The 5,000-nt window shown below is 46.2% G+C and overlaps 1 non-coding gene and 23 pseudogenes across 1 annotated transcript; all 24 read left to right on the top strand.

Annotated features, from left to right (window-relative positions):
• Positions 1–47, top strand: part of LOC142130437 (5S ribosomal RNA) — a 119-nt pseudogene extending 72 nt beyond the window's left edge.
• An 81-nt stretch (positions 48–128) lies between these two features.
• LOC142130489 (5S ribosomal RNA) lies at positions 129–247 on the top strand (annotated as a pseudogene).
• Positions 248–330: 83 nt separating this feature from the next.
• LOC142130546 (5S ribosomal RNA) lies at positions 331–449 on the top strand (annotated as a pseudogene).
• Positions 450–534: 85 nt separating this feature from the next.
• LOC142130403 (5S ribosomal RNA) lies at positions 535–653 on the top strand (annotated as a pseudogene).
• An 83-nt stretch (positions 654–736) lies between these two features.
• LOC142130534 (5S ribosomal RNA) lies at positions 737–855 on the top strand (annotated as a pseudogene).
• An 84-nt stretch (positions 856–939) lies between these two features.
• LOC142130206 (5S ribosomal RNA) lies at positions 940–1,058 on the top strand (annotated as a pseudogene).
• An 83-nt stretch (positions 1,059–1,141) lies between these two features.
• LOC142130456 (5S ribosomal RNA) lies at positions 1,142–1,260 on the top strand (annotated as a pseudogene).
• Positions 1,261–1,344: 84 nt separating this feature from the next.
• On the top strand, positions 1,345–1,463 carry LOC142130512 (5S ribosomal RNA; annotated as a pseudogene).
• A 193-nt stretch (positions 1,464–1,656) lies between these two features.
• LOC142130323 (5S ribosomal RNA) lies at positions 1,657–1,775 on the top strand (annotated as a pseudogene).
• Positions 1,776–1,857: 82 nt separating this feature from the next.
• Positions 1,858–1,976, top strand: LOC142130454 (5S ribosomal RNA; annotated as a pseudogene).
• Positions 1,977–2,058: 82 nt separating this feature from the next.
• LOC142130481 (5S ribosomal RNA) lies at positions 2,059–2,177 on the top strand (annotated as a pseudogene).
• A 194-nt stretch (positions 2,178–2,371) lies between these two features.
• LOC142130524 (5S ribosomal RNA) lies at positions 2,372–2,490 on the top strand (annotated as a pseudogene).
• Positions 2,491–2,572: 82 nt separating this feature from the next.
• On the top strand, positions 2,573–2,691 carry LOC142130186 (5S ribosomal RNA; annotated as a pseudogene).
• Positions 2,692–2,761: 70 nt separating this feature from the next.
• On the top strand, positions 2,762–2,880 carry LOC142130402 (5S ribosomal RNA; annotated as a pseudogene).
• An 84-nt stretch (positions 2,881–2,964) lies between these two features.
• On the top strand, positions 2,965–3,083 carry LOC142130516 (5S ribosomal RNA; annotated as a pseudogene).
• A 71-nt stretch (positions 3,084–3,154) lies between these two features.
• On the top strand, positions 3,155–3,273 carry LOC142130346 (5S ribosomal RNA; annotated as a pseudogene).
• Positions 3,274–3,356: 83 nt separating this feature from the next.
• Positions 3,357–3,475, top strand: LOC142130440 (5S ribosomal RNA). Its single transcript, XR_012686201.1, has one exon. It is a non-coding gene; the product is annotated as a 5S ribosomal RNA (ribosomal RNA).
• An 83-nt stretch (positions 3,476–3,558) lies between these two features.
• On the top strand, positions 3,559–3,677 carry LOC142130497 (5S ribosomal RNA; annotated as a pseudogene).
• Positions 3,678–3,870: 193 nt separating this feature from the next.
• On the top strand, positions 3,871–3,989 carry LOC142130322 (5S ribosomal RNA; annotated as a pseudogene).
• Positions 3,990–4,071: 82 nt separating this feature from the next.
• Positions 4,072–4,190, top strand: LOC142130451 (5S ribosomal RNA; annotated as a pseudogene).
• Positions 4,191–4,272: 82 nt separating this feature from the next.
• Positions 4,273–4,391, top strand: LOC142130480 (5S ribosomal RNA; annotated as a pseudogene).
• A 194-nt stretch (positions 4,392–4,585) lies between these two features.
• On the top strand, positions 4,586–4,704 carry LOC142130523 (5S ribosomal RNA; annotated as a pseudogene).
• Positions 4,705–4,786: 82 nt separating this feature from the next.
• Positions 4,787–4,905, top strand: LOC142130185 (5S ribosomal RNA; annotated as a pseudogene).
• Positions 4,906–4,975: 70 nt separating this feature from the next.
• LOC142130401 (5S ribosomal RNA) overlaps positions 4,976–5,000 on the top strand; it is a 119-nt pseudogene continuing 94 nt past the window's right edge.

Genomic DNA, 5,000 nt, shown 5'->3' with positions numbered 1-5,000 from the left:
TAGTACTTAGATGGGAGACCACCTGGGAATTCCAGATGCCGTAGGCATTTTTTTTATTTCTCTCGTTACTGCTTCCTTCAATGCTGGTTTTGAGATGTATAAGAGATGTAGGTCAGTAGACAACCAATACCTACAGCCACGCCACCCCGAACAAGCTCAATCTTGTCTGATCTTGGAAGCTAAGCTGGGGCAGGCCTGGTTAGTACTTGGATGGGAGACCACCTGGGAATACCAGGTGCCGTAGGCATTTTTTTTTTCTCTCTCTTGTTCTTGCTTCCTTCAATGCTGGTTTTGAGATGTATGAGAGATGTAGGTCAGTAGGCAACAAATACCTACAGCAACACCACCCTGAACAAGCCCAATCTTGTCTGATCTTGCAAACTTAGCAGGGCTGGGCTTGGTTAGTACTTAGATGGGAGACCACCTGGGAATTCAAGGTGCTGTAAGCCTTTTTTTTTTTTCTCTCTCTTGTTCTTGCTTCCTTCAATGCTGGTTTTGAGATGTATAAGAGATGTAGGTCAGTAGGCAACCAATACCTACAGCCACACCACCCTAAACAAGAACAATCTTGTCTGATCTTGGAAGCTAAGCAGGGCTGGGCCTGGTTAGTACTTGGATGGGAGACCACCTGGGAATACCAGGTGCCGTAGGCCTTTTTTTTTTCTCTCTCTTGTTCTTGCTTCCTTCAATGCTGGTTTTGAGATGTATGAGAGATGTAGGTCAGTAGGCAACAAATACCTACAGCAACACCACCCTGAACAAGCCCAATCTTGTCTGATCTTGCAAACTTAGCAGGGCTGGGCTTGGTTAGTACTTGGATGGGAGACCACCTGGGAATTCGAGGTGCTGTAAGCCTTTTTTTTTTTCTCTCTCTTGTTCATGCTTCCTTCAATGCTGGTTTTGAGATGTATAAGAGATGTAGGTCAGTAGGCAACCAATACCTACAGCCACACCACCCTGAACAAGAACAATCTTGTCTGATCTTGGAAGCTAAGCAGGGCTGGGCCTGGTTAGTACTTGGATGGGAGACCACCTGGGAATACCAGGTGCTGTAGGCCTTTTTTTTTTCTCTCTCTTCTTCTTGCTTCCTTCAATGCTGGTTTTGAGATGTATGAGAGATGTAGGTCAGTAGGCAACAAATACCTACAGCCACACCACCCTGAACAAGCCTAATCTTGTCTGATCTTGCAAGCTAAGCAGGGCTGGGCTTGGTTAGTACTTGGATGGGAGACCACCTGGGAATTCGAGGTGCTGTAAGCCTTTTTTTTTTTCTCTCTCTTGTTCTTGCTTCCTTCAATGCTGGTTTTGAGATGTATAAGAGATGTAGGTCAGTAGGCAACCAATACCTACATCCACACCACCCTGAACAAGAACAATCTTGTCTGATCTTGGAATCTAAGAAGGGCTGGGCCTGGTTAGTACTTGGATGCGAGACCACCTGGGAATACCAGGTGCTGTAGGCCCTTTTTTTCTCTCTCTTGTTCTTGCTTCCTTCAATACTGGTTTTGAGATGTATAAGAGATGTAGGTCAGTAGGCAACCAATACCCATGTGAGGCAACCTGGGAATTCCAGGTGCTGTAGGCCTTTTTTTTTCTCTCTCTTGTTCTTGCTTCCTTCAATGCTGGTTTTGAGATGTAGGACAGTAGGCAACAAATACCTACAGCCACACCACACTGAACAAGCCCAATCTCGTCTGATCTTGGAAGCTAAGCAGGGTCGGGCCTGATTAATACTTGGATGGGAGACCACCTGGAAATACCAGGTGCTGTAAGCCTTTTTTTTTCTCTCTCTTGTTCTTGCTTCCTTCAATGCTGGTTTTGAGATGTATAAGAGATGTAGGTCAGTAGGCAACCAATACCTACAGCCACACCACCCTGAACAAGAACAATATTGTCTGATCTTGGAAGCTAAGCAGGGCTGGGCCTGGTTAGTACTTGGATGGGAGATCACCTGGGAATACCAGGTGCTGTAGGCCTTTTTTTTTCTCTCTCTTGTTCTTGCTTCCTTCAATGCTGGTTTTGAGATGTATAAGAGATGTAGGTCAGTAGGCAACCAACACCTACAGCAGCACCACCCTGAACAAGAACAATTTCGTCTGATCTTGGAAGCTAAGCAGGGCTGGGCCTGGTTAGTACTTGGATGGGAGACCACCTGGGAATACCAGGTGCCATAGGCCTTTTTTTGTCTCTCTCTTGTTCTTGCTTCCTTCAATGCTGGTTTTGAGATGTATAAGAGATGTAGGTCAGTAGGCAACCAATACCCATGTGAGGCAACCTGGGAATTCCAGGTGCTGTAGGCCTTTTTTTTTATCTCTCCTGTTCTTGCTTCCTTCAATGCTGTTTTTGAGATGTAGGTCAGTAGGCAACAAATACCTACAGCCACACCACACTGAGCAAGCCCAATCTCGTCTGATCTTGGAAGCTAAACAGGGTCAGGCCTGGTTAATACTTGGGTGGGAGACCACCTGGAAATACCAGGTGCTGTAATCCTTTTTTTTTCTCTCTCTTGTTCTTGCTTCCTTCAATGCTAGTTTTGAGATGTATAAGAGATGTAGGTCAGTAGGGAGCCAATACATACAGCCACACCTCCCTGAACAAGCCCAATCTCGTCTGATCTTGGAAGCTAAGCAGGGCCAGGCCTGGTTAGTACTTGGATGGGATACCACCTGGGAATACCAGGTGCTGTAGGCCTTTTTTTTCTCTCTCTTGTTCTTGCTTCCTTCAAAGCTGGTTTTGAGATGTAGGTCAGTAGGCAACAAATACCTACAGCCACACCACCCTGAACAAGCCTAATCTAGTCTGATCTTGGAAACTAAGCAGGGCTGGGTCTGGTTAGTACTTGGATGGGAGACCACTTGGGAATACCAGGTGCCATAGGCCTTTTTTTTTCTCTCTCTCTTGTTCTTGCTTCCTTCAATGCTGGTTTTGAGATGTATAAGAGATGTAGGTCAGTAGGCAACCAATACCTACAGCCACACCCTCCTGAACAAGTCCAATCTCGTCTGATCTTGGAAGCTAAGTAGGGCCGAGCCTGGTTAGTACTTGGATGGGAGACCACTTGGGAATTCTAGGAGCTGTTGGCTTTTTTTTTTCTCTCTCTTGTTCTTGCTTCCTTCAATGCTGGTTTTGAGATGTAGGTCAGTAGGCAACAAATACCTACAGCCACACCACCCTGAACAAGCCCAATCTCACCTGATCTTGGAAGCTAAGCAGGGCCAGGCCTGGTTAGTACTTGGATGGGAGAACACCTGGGAATACCAGGGGCTGTAGGCCTTTTTTTTCTCTCTCTCTTGTTCTTGCTTCCTTCAATGCTGGTTTTGAGATGTATAAGAGATGTAGGTCTGTAAGCAACCAACACCTACAGCCACACCACCCTGAACAAGCCCAATCTCGTCTGATCTTGGAAGCTAAGCAGGGGTGGGCCTGGTTAGTACTTGGATGGGAGACCACCTGGGAATACCAGGTGCAGTAGGCCTTTTTTTTTTCTCTGTCTTGTTCTTGCTTCCTTTAATGCTGGTTTTGAGATGTATGAGAGATGTAGGTCAGTAGGCAACAAATACCTACAGCCACACCACCCTGAACAAGCTCAATCTTGACTGATCTTGGATGCTAAGCAGGGCTGGGCTTGGTTAGTGCTTTGATGGGAGACCACCTGGAAATACCAGGTGCTGTAGGCCTTTTTTTTCTCTCTCTTGTTCTTGCTTCCTTCAATGCTGGTTTTGAGATGTATAAGAGATGTAGGTCAGTAGGCAACCAATACCCATGTGAGGCAACCTGGGAATTCCAGGTGCTGTAGGCCTTTTTTTTTCTCTCTCTTGTTCTTGCTTCCTTCAATGCTGGTTTTGAGATGTAGGACAGTAGGCAACAAATACCTACAGCCACACCACACTGAACAAGCCCAATCTCGTCTGATCTTGGAAGCTAAGCAGGGTCGGGCCTGATTAATACTTGGATGGGAGACCACCTGGAAATACCAGGTGCTGTAAGCCTTTTTTTTTCTCTCTCTTGTTCTTGCTTCCTTCAATGCTGGTTTTGAGATGTATAAGAGATGTAGGTCAGTAGGCAACCAATACCTACAGCCACACCACCCTGAACAAGAACAATATTGTCTGATCTTGGAAGCTAAGCAGGGCTGGGCCTGGTTAGTACTTGGATGGGAGATCACCTGGGAATACCAGGTGCTGTAGGCCTTTTTTTTTCTCTCTCTTGTTCTTGCTTCCTTCAATGCTGGTTTTGAGATGTATAAGAGATGTAGGTCAGTAGGCAACCAACACCTACAGCAGCACCACCCTGAACAAGAACAATTTCGTCTGATCTTGGAAGCTAAGCAGGGCTGGGCCTGGTTAGTACTTGGATGGGAGACCACCTGGGAATACCAGGTGCCATAGGCCTTTTTTTGTCTCTCTCTTGTTCTTGCTTCCTTCAATGCTGGTTTTGAGATGTATAAGAGATGTAGGTCAGTAGGCAACCAATACCCATGTGAGGCAACCTGGGAATTCCAGGTGCTGTAGGCCTTTTTTTTTATCTCTCCTGTTCTTGCTTCCTTCAATGCTGTTTTTGAGATGTAGGTCAGTAGGCAACAAATACCTACAGCCACACCACACTGAGCAAGCCCAATCTCGTCTGATCTTGGAAGCTAAACAGGGTCAGGCCTGGTTAATACTTGGGTGGGAGACCACCTGGAAATACCAGGTGCTGTAATCCTTTTTTTTTCTCTCTCTTGTTCTTGCTTCCTTCAATGCTAGTTTTGAGATGTATAAGAGATGTAGGTCAGTAGGGAGCCAATACATACAGCCACACCTCCCTGAACAAGCCCAATCTCGTCTGATCTTGGAAGCTAAGCAGGGCCAGGCCTGGTTAGTACTTGGATGGGATACCACCTGGGAATACCAGGTGCTGTAGGCCTTTTTTTTCTCTCTCTTGTTCTTGCTTCCTTCAAAGCTGGTTTTGAGATGTAGGTCAGTAGGCAACAAATACCTACAGCCACACCACCCTGAACA

Source organism: Mixophyes fleayi, unplaced genomic scaffold (assembly GCF_038048845.1).
Source record: "Mixophyes fleayi isolate aMixFle1 unplaced genomic scaffold, aMixFle1.hap1 Scaffold_321, whole genome shotgun sequence".
Lineage (NCBI taxonomy): Eukaryota > Metazoa > Chordata > Amphibia > Anura > Limnodynastidae > Mixophyes > Mixophyes fleayi.
The sequence above is the reverse complement of the archived record's forward strand: the minus strand, read 5'-3'. Positions and strand labels throughout refer to the sequence as shown.